Source organism: Mauremys mutica, chromosome 1 (assembly GCF_020497125.1).
Source record: "Mauremys mutica isolate MM-2020 ecotype Southern chromosome 1, ASM2049712v1, whole genome shotgun sequence".
Taxonomy (NCBI): Eukaryota; Metazoa; Chordata; order Testudines; family Geoemydidae; genus Mauremys; species Mauremys mutica.
This window is the reverse complement of record NC_059072.1, coordinates 166,943,710-166,959,630: the sequence shown is the minus strand read 5'-3', so window position 1 is coordinate 166,959,630 and position 15,921 is coordinate 166,943,710. Positions and strand designations below refer to the sequence as shown.

The 15,921-nt window shown below is 38.6% G+C and overlaps 1 protein-coding gene across 1 annotated transcript in view; it reads right to left on the bottom strand.

Annotated features, from left to right (window-relative positions):
• ZPLD1 (zona pellucida like domain containing 1) overlaps positions 1–15,921 on the bottom strand; it is a 66,166-nt gene that overhangs the window by 35,679 nt on the left and 14,566 nt on the right. Inside the window, exons 2-6 of the mRNA XM_044984526.1 lie at positions 9,330–9,453; positions 8,036–8,252; positions 7,811–7,949; positions 5,925–6,108; positions 5,688–5,800 (exon numbers count right to left, since the gene is read on the bottom strand). The gene's annotated coding sequence lies outside the window, so the exon portion shown is untranslated. The remainder of the gene's footprint in view (positions 1–5,687; positions 5,801–5,924; positions 6,109–7,810; positions 7,950–8,035; positions 8,253–9,329; positions 9,454–15,921) is intronic.

Here is a 15,921-nt window from a genome sequence, read left to right as displayed (position 1 = left end):
CCAAAACACACTTGGTCTAACTGCAATTGTGCAGCTTCTGGGCCAAATTTGCTCGGTCACAAAAGTTCAATCCCATTTTATTTCAAGCACTGTTAATGAGAGCACATTTTGGCCTTCTTAGTTCATTCATTAGATCCTATTGTCAGTGAATGTTGACAAGAAGAGTTGAAAAAGCTATGAAAGAAACTGGCTAAATGGGTTGCTGCAGAAACCTTTACTTGCACTCTCACACTTTCTCCTCCTTGGCCTCTGTTTCCCACTGCTGGAAATGCTCTTTCCCCTACAATTTGTATTTTTATTTTGTAAGAATCATATTTTTCATTCAGGAAAATGACATCTCTCCTGCAGTAAAAGATCCCAACGCCTCTGCTTTTATAGTACTGGATGGACAAAGTTGCAATTATTGTTCTGCTGTATATGGGCCAGATTCTGATCCAGTTACATTGTGATCTCAGTGAATGACTCTGGATTTTGGTAGTTTGTTCCAGTGGTTAATCACCCCCACCATTAAAAACGTGTGGCTTATTTCTAATTTGTCTGACTAATTTCCAGCCATTAGATCTCATAATGCCTCTTTCTGCTAGATTAAAAAGCCCTTTAGTATCCTGTATTTTCTCATTGTGAAGATATTTATACACTGTAATCAAGTCATGACTGAATTTTTTTATTTTTTTGTGGGAGTTAAGTCTAGTTTCAGTACTTAGATTCAAGGTACAGAAAATATTTTTTTCTATTTAAACAAGAAAAAAATGAGCATCTAATCATGGTATACATAATTTTGCAATTTTTTTAACCCTACTATGTGAAGTCCTTTGAGCCTATTTTGAAAAAGAAAAACACACACAGCACATTCCTGAAAATGCTGCTTAGCCTAGGTAAGAAATATAGTCAGTTGTCAAAAAAACAGTTTGAAGTTTTATGCCTTTAAAGATGCTGACATATGCCATAAGGGAAATATGATTCTTAATGACTATGAAATCCTTAGCTGAAAAACCTGATCCAATTTCGACTGACATGCTGAGTTCTCATTTATTTTTCCAAGTCCTCCTTTCCCATTGGTGTCTCTGCTGAGGGTTTTTGCAAGTAATCTTTAATGTTCAAATGATTTGAAGTGTTTTGTTTATAAAAACACTGTAATGCTTTGGCTTTGTGAAGAAAACTGACAATGTGGCCCAAACACACCAAAATATGTTCCTAAACAGTTTAATAATTTTACTTCTAAATTATTTTCCCCCTGCCCTCTCCCTCGTATTAAGTATGGTATTTTCTGCTTTGAAAGGCTCTATTTTCCCTATGGATTTAGGGGCAGAGGTGAAATTTGTGTACAAGACTTCCATTAACACCCACAGACGTTCACTTGATTAATATCTCAAGCATTAATAGAAAGGACACGGACAAAGGGACAGTCAGAGATTTAAAAAGACCCATCAAGCCAGGTTATTTAAGTCATTTTGTAAACTGCAGTTTATTCCATTCTTTTAAACAATAATCAATTCAAAATGTAAATGGTCCTACAAATTAAAGGCCCTATTTAATGAAACAATAAAATGTTCACAATATAGAAACAGCTAGCAGTGATCTTTACTGAATCAAGTTGGTTCTTTATATGCACAGCACAGAGGCAGTTCTGACTGTTCTACACTTTGCATCATAAAGAAACAGATCATGGTGACAACAACCTCCCAGTAACATCATTATCACCATTTTTTGGAACCTTGACCCTGCTTTCCCAAGTTTTGCCATGCCAGAAAACCTTCCCAAATGTCCAGAATTAAATGCATTATTTGTGATTGAATACAAAAACATTTTGTTTAAATCAATCTATAACATGATGTTTATGGCAAAGTAATTGTCTGTGGATTATCCAGCTAGAGCCCCTCTCTCTGGTCTTCTACAGCTGACAAATAAGCTCTATGTCTATCATACTTATTTTTGTCTGTTTGCATCCCCTCTGCAACTTGAGACCATTACTCCTTGTTCTGTCATCTTCTACCACTGAGAACAGTCTAGATCCATCCTCTTTGGAACCCCCTTTCAGGTAGTTGAAAGCAGCTATCAAATTCCCCCTCATTCTTCTCTTCTGCAGGCTAAACTATCCCAGTTCCCTCAGCCTTTCCTCATAAATCTCGTGTTCCAGCCCCCTAATCATTTTTGATCGCTGTGGGGGAGGGATAGCTCAGTGGTTTGAGCATTGGCTTGCTAAACCCAGGCTTGTGAGTTCAATCCTTGAGGAGGCCACTTAGGGATCTGGTGCAAAAATTGGTCCTGCTAGTGAAGGCAGGGGGCTGGACTCAATGACCTTTCAAGGTCCCTTCCAGTTCTAGGAGATTGGTATATCTTTGCTAGCTTCATTTCTCTCTGACATCCCTACCCACCATCAGTTATTGGGTCATCCCATTATATTGACAATAGGGCGAGGAGAACATACAGATGATGCAACAAAGATCATGCATAGAATATGCAGGAGTGTCCATACTGAGGCATAATACTTGCATTTAACATCAAATATTTGATCCCAGGATCATCCTTGTATACTTGCAGTTCTTAGTATGAGTCAACATATAAATCTGACAATTTCATTCTCAACTCATCTTTGTAATTCACCTTCAGCCAAAATCCTGAGCCCTTAATCAACCCCCATTGAAATCAAATGGATGTTTTGCCTTAATAAAGAGATAACTACTAAGACCCTGAACCATCAAACACTTTGTGTTTGCAGGATGAACGCCTGAGTGACATCAGGATCTGGCTCTTTGAAAATAACACATTGGAGTAAAACAAACTAAAGCAAAAGTTTCCAATATTCTGATTTATTTGCCAATCTCTGTCTGATAACATTTTATTTTTAAGCAGGGAAAACACAGGAGTGAGACAGAGAAATGGACATCATGTTACAAATATATTCAAACATACTAAATATAAGTTCTAAAAACATACAAAACCATCACATTTCAAGAGGAGGCCAAACCAAACTGAAGTTTGGGCTTGGGGGTAAGTTAGAGAAGATTTCAACCCCAGATCTGAATTCTGTGTGGGCAACTAAAATCCAAACCCAGAGGTAGTTTTAAGTACAAATGGTCCCCATCTCCTTAAAAAGTCAAACCAAAATACCAGCGCTAAGCACCGTTGAATGGGAAAATGTTCAAAATCTAGATGTGCATCTGAATTATGCATCTCAGGCTGACCTTCGTCACATTGATGCCAACAAGAGTTAGATGTGGATGCTGGATAATAAAGCCATGTAATGCCCAGAAACCTATGAAGAACTCCTGCTGAAATCAGCAAAGATTTGTTTTACGATCAATAATAGTGTATGAATTCTTGGCACCTCATCTTGCAATCCTTAGATGGGTAGAACTCTAGCTGAGCTCAGTGGGAGTTTCACCTGCCTAGGGACTAGGGGATCAGGTAGCACAGGTAATAAATATACTATATAACAAATATGCTGTTAATTCATAAAGAAGTGCATGAAGCTGATCATTTTTTTAAAAATGACTGCCCAATACAGTCTACAGTTTTCACAAGCACTAACTATAGACTGTGTATTCCAGAAGAATTTGTAATGTGTGAAATAATAGCAGAACGTTTGTAAAATAAACAGTGTTTCTTACTTTTTAAAATATATTCACCACTGAGAGGGATAAAAGGTCTGATTCAGATTTCTCTCATGCCAGTTTACATTGGTTTTACTCTATTGACTTCATTGGAGTTGTTCCTAATTTACACTAGTATAAGATAAGAATCAGCCCAAGATCTTTTCAGCTATGAGTCAGGGCTGCCCAGAGGATTCAGGGGGCTGGGGCAAAGCAATTTCGGGGGCCCCTTCCATAAGAAAAAGTTGCAATATTATAGAATACTATATTCTCATGGGGGCCCCTGCAGGGCCTGGGGCCCGGGCGGCCCTGTGTGAGTAAATTATTTGCAAAAGTGGCCAGCCAGATTGCAGACAAAATGACTCAAGTCCTCTGTGCACAGCCCAGTCCATAGTTGTGCAGAATTCCCCATGCAGGCCCAAAAACCTTTCTCAATCCTGTGCTGAACAGGGGTAGGGGTAAGAAGTAGTTCATTGTCAATGCATGTTCAAGTCAACTGACTGTCTTCTTAGACTACTGATCATGACGGTGCCATCGGTCCTCCTGGAAATTTACAAGGACTATCAAATCATTTTACAGAGGCCACCAAAAAAGCATCAGATGCTAATGACCTATAGTTGCTTCTAACCCTGGGCTGGATTCAAACCAGCGATCTAGCAGTGAGATGTTCCATATCTTTATGCCTGTCATCCAGTCACACAGGTAAATAAATATCTAAATGAATACCATTCTATTTTAGGGACTCCTTTTACACTTTTGGAGAGAGCCATATAAATATAAATCTTTAGTAAATAACTGTTTAATATCACTAGCAAATAGATGATACTGCAGCCACGTCACCATTAAAGCAAGACTTCCCTGCACCAAACTAGCAATAGTTTATTCTATCAGAATCACTTTAGCTCTCCTGGTTTTAAGAAATTACTTGAAATTTTTTGCTGCAATACACTACAGCTTTATCTAATCCCTACAGGTTACACAATTTTTGCTTCCAGTATTTCATTTTGAGAAAGCACAGAATACCATAAGTTTGCTAAAATCTTTTCAGTCAGAGTACATACACAATATTGCCAGATTTTTATTTAAAAAAGAAAAACAAATGGGTTCCATGTTGAAATGGGAAAATAATTCATTTACGGACATTTCTTTCACCTTGTTTTGAGTCCCTTTCATAAACAGCCTGGATTCATAACAAGGTTTGAAAACACATTCGAATCAACCTCTAGAATGAGAGGAAGGATACTGCTCAAGATCTAATTGAATGAAAACAATAATGTCATGCACTGATAAAATATTCTTTGATCAAGAGAACACAAAAGTCAAAAAGCTTGGCCTCTAGACAATCTTTTGTTGTCCTCAGACTAGGATAACAGTATGTCTCACAGTGCATATAAATATTTACAATAACCATGTCAACTTGACCTGTATCTGTTAATCAGCTAAACAGAAAGCCTATTTCAAATTCCAGCTATTTCTTGGTCAAGAATATATTGTCATTATTATTATTTTAAGAAACAATGCTAGTACAATTAGTATATCCAGTCATCTGTGTAATTCAAGATGTCAGTTCCAATCAATGAACTGATGTTGTTCAATTGCAGTGGGACCCTGATAAGACTTCTCGCCTATCAAAGCTGGTTTGTCTCTGTCAATGCAAGGAGTGTGGGAACTGGCAGACTGACACTGCAAGTCAGATAAGATTGTTTCCTTGATGGAATCATTTTGAGAGGGTTTGACTGTGTTTGACTTGCAGCAGTAACCTCAAGGTTGAAAGGGAATTGCTGAGAGGACCCTTGATGCCCTTCTCACATCAAGATAACAATGTGGGTCTGGACTGGATCTCATCAAATAAAATCCAAGTTGAAAAATTAATGTTTCTTTTCAGACTGACACTGGCAAATGTTTACATTTGTTTCCCCTTTTTCATAGTCAGCTCCTAATATAATGCCCTCTCCTCCATCGCTAGAGTTCCCAGTGAGGTCAGCCTTGCCTAACAGGTGATAAAATGATAAACAAACATCAAAGAATGCAGTCTTTTAAAAAAAATGCCAATATTCTAGAAAGTTTTAGGTGGCTTACATGATGGGCACTTACCAAATCCCCTGTAGCTGTGAAGTCAACTGTACTCCATCTATCCTGTACTGCTGCATGTGAATAAGTGTTTGACTTCTCTGCCCTGCAGAACTTTTTCAGAAAATACTCCGACCCTTCAGATGGGGGTAAAGAGACACTCATTATGAAAATTCTTTTAAAAATATGCCTGGATTTCGGATGGGAAAATTTGACAGGTCTTAGAATTCTTAACAAGTCTGTTCATCACCAGACTGAAACCTGAGCAGGTTCTTTATGGTAGCTTTTTCAATCCTGAATCTCTCTCTCTCTTTTTTTTTCATTTCCCTGGCTTTTGATCTCCATTTTTCTTCTGTAGAAATATCTCAAGAGGTCCATGTGGAGCGAGCAATCAACCTGGAAAAATTATTCTGTCGTCAGCTTGTTGAGGGAAACCCTTGTCTGCCTAAAAAGAGAGAAAGAGTGAGAGACAAGCACTGAGATAGGATCAGTAGCTAATCTGCAAGGTTATCCATGTCCCATTGTGAGAAATGTCTAGCCTTTTCAATTCTGGGTTAAACTCATTAAAAAAAAGCAACATTTCATGTTGCGATGAAACTGTGATATGGAGTGTCATCATGAATACGGAGTGTCATCAGAACTATAATTACCAACAGGACATCAATGCACACAAAGCCAACTGCGCACAAAGGCAAAGATCAAGCTGCTAGAAACTGAACCTGCTTCATAACATCTACTTCTGTAGTTCTGGAATTCTACTTTTTTTTAAAAAGCACCTTGGGGGAAGGGGGTTTCTCCCTGCTTTGGTTTTACTTGGAACAGTCCGTACCTATACACTATTATTACTCATTGGGTAAGGAAATGGTAACCTACAGTTTTTGGCACTGCAGGGAATGTTTGAGTGAGGTGGGGTTTTCATGGGTGGTGGGTTGTTTTTTGGTTGGTTGATTTTTTAAAAACAGAGCAAAGCCCTGCTTCTGCCATTACTGCATTCAGGATACCACTCTAAACATTGAAGTGTATTTTGTAGGTTTACAAGCCTACACAGTTTGCATTATTTTTTTCCAGCAGTCATCTCCTAAGTGCAGTAATGGCACGTGCTGTGCTGAGGTTATGCATTTATGTCCTGCTCATGATTATCATTCTGATACCACCAGTGTTTAATGACAATAGCAGAAATAAGCCATCACACTTCTCCTTAAATAGCAAGGACTCAGTTATGCCATGTAGGTACAGTCCATAGTACGGAGTGGTGCCTAGCCAAAATGCTCCAGAAGGAACATCAAGAAATACCCTCCCCAAGGCAGAGGCTGTGTGCACGCTGCCATGCCCCTTCGTGAGGTACAGAATCCCCCACCCCTGCACAGCCAGCCAACTCCATTGGTCAGTGTGGAGGGATGCCATTGTCCTGTTCTCCATCAGCACACTGTGCACCTCCAAAGGAACTGGGAGGAAGCAGTCCCTGTGCTCCTCTAGCTGAGTCATCCAACACTGTGCACTCACATAAGAGATAGGCAGAATCTGGCCCTTACTGATTTACAGAGAACCAAATCTTGCCTTCCTCATTTCTTAAACAGGCAAAACTCATTGACTTCAACAGGAGTTTGACCAAGTAAAGACTGCAGGATTTATTATTATAAAGACTGATTTATTATTATAGACCAAACACTAGGGGGGTCTTTACCCAGGCAAATTCATACACCCTTATTCAGGCTAATTCCTCCCATTAATATTAATGGGAGTTTGGGTAGGTAAAGACTCAGTAAAAACTAAAGTTTTGAACAGGGTTCAAAAAAGAACTAGATAAGTTCATGGAGGATAGGTCCATCAATGGCTATTAGCCAGGATGGGCAGGGACACTGACCCTAGCCTCTGTTTGCCAGAAGCTGGGAATGGGTGACAGGGGATGGATCACTTGAGGATTACCTGTTCTTTTCATTCCCCCTAGGACACCTGGCACTGGCCACTGTCAGAAGATGGGATACTGGGCTAGATGGACCTTTGGTTTGACCCAGTATGTCCATTCTTATGTAAAGTCCGTTCCATGCCATCAGCAGTGTGATATGGCCTACAGTAAAGAGCCCAGGTTTGGTCTAATAATACAAAACGAAGACAAACATAGCAACAAGGAGTTTCGCATCTCTTACCTCCTACTAAAGTTTAGACAAGTTTGCTTTCTGCATCCAGCAAATCTACGAGTGAATATTTCAGTGCAATTTCAGTCCCACAGACAAGAGTGTTTACAGCATCATCTACCCTGTAACAGATTTCCAATATGCCAATCTCCTGATTTAAAAAAAAAAGCACCATTATAAAAAAATATTGGTTTCTGGTTTTGAAATGAGATGATTAAAAACATAAAATCATCTTACAACACTGCTTGCAGTTTCTCTCCATTACCGCTGACAGCAAGTGCAGCTTCACAGGGACCTCCAATGATGTTTGGACTGTTTTCCTTTGTATAGGAACACAGTGAAATCCTGGGCCAGATTCAGATATGTAGTTTCGCTTTTTCGTTTCAATACAAAGCAAATAATTCCATTACGAATGAGGTGCTATGGGCTGTGTGACAGATCCTCAAAGCCTGACCTGTACAAAAGAGGTATAATATTATGTCTTTGAAAGGCACAATGAGGCCAGATTCTTCTCACACACTGAACCAAACCAGAAGTAACTCCACTGAAGTCAGTAGTTGTACCAGTATAAGTGAGAAGAGACCCAGGCAGTGTACCCCAGTTCTCTTCACTGTACAGCTATGAAGACTTGGGACCTTCCTTCTGGTAAGACGTACTCCTTCATAGGTCATTAACACTGCCAACAGCACAAACAATTCACCTTTCTCTCTATCCCCTACTATCAAAATTACAGCTGCCGCTTTCACTGGTGGTGAGCCTGGTTCCCTGTGCCCTCCCCACTCACTTTTCCAGCCATCATTGGTGTGGCCACAATTTAGCCTTAAATCCATTAACATTAGATAGCAAAGGAAAAATAACGTGTTTCAATGGTAATTAACTCATCTGGTTATTTATAGAAAGCAATTAACAAATCTCAATACTTCTTAGAAATGGGCACTTCAATATTGAGTTGTACTAGGTACAATCTAAAGGGCACCCATAAAAACAAAAGGATACATTATCCAGGTCTCTATCAATAATGGCATTCAGTAATTTTACTGCTAAATACATTGTGTTTACCTACCCTTTACATTTAAAGAATAGGAATCCCCTTTACTCATTAATGTGGAAAAATAAAACAAAAACTAGATTATCTTCATTCCTTTGAAGAATCTTTAAGGGTCATAGCAAGTGACTGACTGTCTTCCACAAAGCATGAGCTTGCTGGGCGATTTTGCTGTGTAAAATATTCAATGTTTTTTGCACTTTCTATAGCAAAATTTCAAACAGTCATTCTCGCCAGGAAATATAAGTGCACGGTGCTATGCATATATCATAAGAGAAAACAAAATACATTTACTTATTCTGGCTCTCAAACATACCTCATTACAATTCCAACATGCTTTACTCATTACAAACTCAAATTTAATCCATTCCACACAGACCTTTTCCTATCTCACTACTCATTTTTGTACATTATTTGAAATCAGAACTGCTGACGCTCAGAACTGATAGTTTAGAAAACTTTATACATGGTCAATAAATAACCTACCTTATTTCAAGCTTTCTCCTTTACTATTTGGAGGGGTGATTCTTCACGTGGATTTTTTTGAAAGAGGTTTTAAAAGCAAGCCAGCGGTGATGCACCTTTTGGCCTTGACAGCCAAAGAGCTATGCTGAGGTAGAAGGAAAGGAAAAGTATGGTCCAAAGGATTGCTCAGCTCAGTGGAAAATATTGCTTTCTAATAATGAGACAAATGTTAAAATTCTCACACAGTCCATTCTCAACCTAAGCTCCTCTTGCAGTTTTGTTTGAGTAAAAGCTTCGGGATTTGGACCAAGATGATTTTTTTTTTTAAAACCAAGATTTCTCAGCAAGTAAAACTTTTTTCTATGATAACATTTTTTTTTTAAAAAGTGGTTTTCAGAACTGTAGATGCAAATAATAATAATAGTAATAATGATAATGATAATAAGTTCTAAAATAACTTGCTTTTATTTTCTAAATATCAAATATTTAGCCAAATGCCATAACTCTCATTATTTATTATGCATTAAGCACCAGTGATATGCATAAAAAAAACAAGACAGTCACCAATGACCTGTTACATATTTTTCCTTGTCTGAATTCCCTCATAAGTCAATGGGCCATCATCAGCATCCCTTACAAAGGTCTCAAGATACAGTGTTCCTCCTTGATAGTTTTGAAATCACCTCGTCTGAGTCACCATTAGAACTCCACAATGAAATCTGAAACCACACACAACTTAGCTAGTTTGCTGCTTGAGCACAAGAACAAAACCAGATGGATTTTTTAAAAAAAAAAAAAAAAAAAAAAAAACCTTTCTTAGTTCCCACAAGTCATTTGATCAAACTCAAAATAAACGTTATACTGTCTCTGGATGGGCCCTAGATGATTCATTCAGTAATTTTTGTGCATGGTTTTTAAATGAATTATGCAACCAAAATTTGTCTTTATTCCTGCCAGACCGGATCAGTCCCGATGTCCATGTAGTTCAAAATCTTGTCTGTGACAAAAGCCAGATGCTTCAGAAGAAGGTCCAAGAACATTCATAATGGACAATTATGAAATAATACGACTCCAAGGGAAGATTTTCCTAAATCATGGAGTTAATCATTATGTCCTGATGCATGGTGATTTACATATCTTATAACTTTTCATTCCATCATGTGTAACAATGGATATTGTCATCCATCTAGATATCCAATCCTTTTGTGAATCATGGTAAACTCAACCTCAGTGATGTCGTGCAGCTAAGTGCCTCACAGCTTTGTTTTCCTCTCTATTTCATTGATAGGTTCTTATCCTTGTATTTTAGAAGACAGTAATCAGGAATGGCCTCATTTACTTTCTGTACACCAAACACTGTATCTATACACAAGTCTATCATATTCCCTCTTATTTGTCTCCTCTGTAAACTAAATGACCTACAATAATCTATTCAATTTCTTTTTATAGTGAAAACTTTCCATGCCTCCAGATGTTTTAAACACACATCTCTGAACCTCTTCTATACATTTCTTGAGATACAGTGTCATTAGTACAACAGTATTACACGCCAAGATGTGCCCTGCTGATTTATTTACAGGCATTATGTCCTGCGTTCATTTCTACCCTTTTCTCTATACATCCAAACGCTGTTTGCTTTTCTGACCACCAAGTACACTTTGAGCTACTCACAGGAATATCTACGTCTCTTTCTCAGGAGATTATAGTGAATTTACAATCCAAGAGCGTATATGAGTATTTTACATTATTCCTTCATATATAGTTTCAGTTAGGGTTTTGAAAACTGCAGCTGCAAGGGAAAAGCCATCAACACTGAAATCATTTTAAGAGGTTTTTTCATACAAAGACAGAGAAACCAGTTTAGAAACGTTGATGTCTATTTAGATGATCTATTAGGATGTAGCGAGTAGAATTACCCATTTTAAATAATTTAATGGTTTATTAGAGACTGGCTAGCTCCAAGCCAAGCAGTTCACATTCTACCTTGCCAGAATAATTTAAAATGTAAATATTTCTAATGCAACCTGTTAGGAGAACAGAGAGAACATATGAGAAAAATGAAGATCACATTGTATTTGCACTGTGACATCACACTGGGCCCAAATGAAATTTAAACATGTAGAACTACTGAAGGCAAATGTTTTCCCAAGACAGGTTACTTACAGTCCTGACATCATTTGGAGTTTTGTCTGAATAAAGACTGCAGGATTGGGACCTGTAAATCCGCACAAGTCATGGTAACCCTAATAACACCCATCACAGGGTTAGAATGCTGTTACTATTTGCAAGGCAAATTTGATGTGAAGGGAACATTGTCACCAATTGCTAACTGAAACTAAAATCTGTGAGTGTTTCTGCACCAGGCTACTCCCAGTTTTTCCCTGATTATACAAATACCTCGCAGTGACTAGATACGTGTGCTTTGGAACAGCAGAGCAGTGAATTTCTTGTGTTAAAACTCCTCTTCATTTTAAAATATTCTCTTTATTATATTTTATAGCAATGGATCTCCAATTTTGAATCTAGACTTTGATATCAGCTTCAACTCATTTGGAAGGACCCAGGCTTTTGATTTGGCCCATTATAGTAATAAATGCCAGCTGCAAAATACAGATCTGGATCTGCATTTCCTCTCAGTTCAGGGATATTGACACCTAGTGTTTTGCTTTGGGATCATCTCTGATTTTTTTAATTAATTTTAAACAAAACATTTGCCATCACATTTAGTCCTACAGACAAAATTATACATTACTGAAATGAAGTTAACACTAAACAATCTATCCTTCATTTATTAATCAAGCAAGAGTCCTGTTTACTAATACGGTCAATTCCCAACCCCTACTCTAACCATTATCCTACACTTTCTCCCTGTTAATTGTGTTATATTTACATCTTTCATTAACTCAGTGCATTTTTCTTCCTATGTGGAGACCTATAAGAATTTTAGGAGGTTGTGTAGAGGGGGCCTTTTAATTCTGGAAAGTGACACTAAGCTAGTTCTCTGCTGCTTAACAGTAGTGCCCTTCCCCTCCCTCTGCCATTAGCTACTTCAACAAAGCACAGGCATCACCAGTCTCTCTTTGGCAAGAAGAAATAAGCGACCCATTAAGTACTTAGAGGAGTGGACAGAGTCTCCCATTCAAATAGTTCCCTACACACCTGCAGGTGCTGAATAGTAAATCTTGTATTTCTGAGAAAGAGTAAAATAGCCTCTCTGTGATGGCCCTAAGTGCTTTTCTGATTTCACCTTTTCTGGAGTTTAGCGTTAAGTTGCTGAAAGATTATCTCATTCATATGATTGGGAGTCTGTTCATTTTTAGAATGTAGGGTGAGTGAAGCAATAATTATTTGGTTGAAAACTATGGGTAGTTTAGCTTGCATCACAAAGAAATATGCCTGCATCTTCCATTATTTGGGGAACAAATCCTGATGCCTTTATTTAGCTTTTACTCAGATATTCAATCCTTATTCACACCGGTGAGAAGTTACATACACACCATCCCAGATGCTACAGTGATCGGTGCTATAAGAACTGAATAGAACAGAAATAAGTGGATTACTTGCATGAATCAGCGATCATCATGCAAATAACAGTTGTGCAATCTAGTGCTTGTCTACATGGGAAAGATATACTGGCATAAGATAGAGCTTTAAATGCATACTCTATGGTCATATCATAGAATGCCCATATGAACACTCTTATTTTGGTATAAGAGACCCCTCTTCTAGTTTAGCTTATGTCTCTGACATGTAAAAGGGGTTTAAGATCAGCTGAAGAAAAACACTCTTATTCTAGAATGTGGTTCATAAGAAGAGTTATACTACTATTTATAGTTGTCTAACTGGTAAAATTTTCCTATATGGACAATCCCCTAATCTTCAGTATTTACTCAGATTGCAACCCGCTTCTCTGGAACTTTCCTAGGTAAGTAATGAGTGAACACAGAGTGAAAATTGAATGAGGGTCTTGGAACGTGGTCATGTTAGTTACTAAAACAATCTTATTGGGGAAGTTCACATTCATAAAAATCAATCAATCAGGGAATACCCTATCAAGCACAATAAAGCAGAAAATTCAGATTCTCCCATGCAAGAGGCTTGATCTTTAGATTATAACTCTAAATTATACTCTGTACCAAAATACAGAACAACAGAAAGGTCCCCAGTGAGAGGAAAACTCTATGTACCTTTATACCTCCCCTTTGCAAGCTAGATTTTAGACAAACTCATTTTTCAAGAAGGCACATTCAAGGATCAATGTGCCATCCAGACAAAAGAATAATATAAACTGTCCTGACAATTGGCTAGAATTTTCTTTTCTGTCAGCCAGGGAATTAAAAACTGAGCAGGAGGCATATTGAAACTAGGCTCTCATAACCTTAATCAGTAGGCTGGAAAATGAGTTTTTCAAAAGAGATAATGAGCTCCCAAATCATCATTTGCCAAGGGTGCACCAATTTCACTGGGCTTAGAATATTCTCAAGCACATGGCATAACTGGAGCATCCCTCTGCCTCCAAGCACCACAAGCCATGCACCAAAATGGACTCCAGCATTTGTACAAGGCACTGAATGCAGCACAATACTAATATTGCATACAGTGGTATTTCTAAGGGTTTTTTCGCAATAGTTAGGTTGAAAAAAAAATCATCCACTGGATCTAAAGAACCCTTGAAGCAAATGAAAAGCTGACACCTCAACATAGCTATCAAAATGAGAACATAAGACTGGCCTGGAGATCTAGTGACAACGCAATACAGGAACGGGTCCCTGGTCTGTTCCCCACTCCCACACCCAATCAGGAGCCAGGAGTGCAGCACAGTCCCAAAGGCAACATCCTCTGCACTGGAAGGATGGTGAGTTATTACAACACTCAATTAATTCCCTCTTTTTAGTAGTTGTTGTGAAGAGGGAACTATGCCCAGCTGTCTTTGGCAGGGTGACCAATTTCCCTGTGTGTTTTCTGTTGTCGTTTCATCAGCTTGAAACTGTTACAGCCACACAACAGAAAGCATTTGCCTAAGAAACAGCAAGATCATCACCAAATCAATTACATCTGGTGTTTTAGTCCCTGAAAGGGCCTCTAATGCTATTACTTGTGATGAAAGTACCTTTGGATACTTTATAAACCAACCAGGCCAACTTCAGTACAATACTGAGAGATTATTATTCAACTCGGAACTTGGTTATCTCTGGCAGAAAACAAACCAGCTAGCACTGCTCATTCTTGTTTTTAAAGTGGAGTACTTGTGGCCCCTTAGAGACTAACAAATTGAGCATAAGCTTTCGTGGGCTAAAACCCACCTCATCGGGTGCATGCAGTGGAAAATACAGTAGGAAGATACATATACACAGAGGAAAAATGGGTGTTGCCATACTAACTATAATGAGAGTAATCAGTTAAGGTGCGCTATTATCAGCAGTAGAAAAAAAACTTTTGTAGTGATAATCAGGATGGCTCATTTCCAACAGTTGACAAGAAGGTGTAAGTAACAGTAGGGGGGGGAAATAGCATGGGGAAATAGGTTTTACTTTGTGTAATGACCCATCCACTCCCAGTCCTTATTCAAGCCTAATTTAATGGTGTCCAGTTTGTAAATTATTTCCAATTCTGAAGTCTCTCATTGGAGTCTGTTTTTGAAGTTTTTTTGTTGGAGTACTGAAACTCTGATGTCTGTAATCAAGTGACCAGGGAGGCTGAAGTGTTCTCCGACTGGTTTTTGAATGTTATACAGATTAACACGGCTACCACTCTGATACTTCACTTTAGCAAATTAAGCATATGGGTATATTCTCTCCTTCATGTCTTGGCAAGGAGACAGTCCTCCAATATACCATCCGATGAAGCCATGTCAGCAGAGGGAAGAGAGAGGTCATAACCGTATCACAGGGACCTATCGTGCACCATGTGGGGATTCCCCACAGAGTCTGAGAAATTGTTGTTCTTTCTACTTCATAGCCTCCAAATTCCTCCCACCTGAGAACACATTTCCTGGGATCGCCTCAAGGTGAACCACATAGCACAGGGGTCGGCAACCTTTCAGAAGTGATGTGCCGAGTCTTCATTTATTCACCCTAATTTAAGGTTTCGCGTGCCAGTCATATATTTTAACGTTTTTAGAAGGTCTCTTTATATAAGTCTATAATATATAACTAAACTATTGTTGTATGTAAAGTAAATGTGGTTTTAAAAATGTTTAAGAAGCTTCATTTACAATTAAATTAAAATGCAGAACCCCCCGGACTGGTGGCCAGGACCCAGGCAGCGTGAGTGCCACTGAAAATCAGCTCGCGTGCCACCCTTGGCGTGAGTGCCATAGGTTGCCTACCCCTGATATAGCACTTCCCAGCCTCTCCATTCCTCTCCCCTTTCTGTGTTGGAGATGACATTCTAGATCCAGGACTCTAAGAGTTACATTTTCCCCTTTGCCAGTTTGTCTCTCTAGAGATTTTATTTGCGGTTTGAAACTGCAAAGTAAGCATTAAAATGCTATGCTGTCACTTTTGGACCTTGAAGTGTTTTCATCTCATCTGCCGATGGCTTGCCCTTTCCTGTGAATCTGGCTGTTTGGTACCAGCTCTCTGTCTGCTATTCCATTGTCTCATTTCTTTAT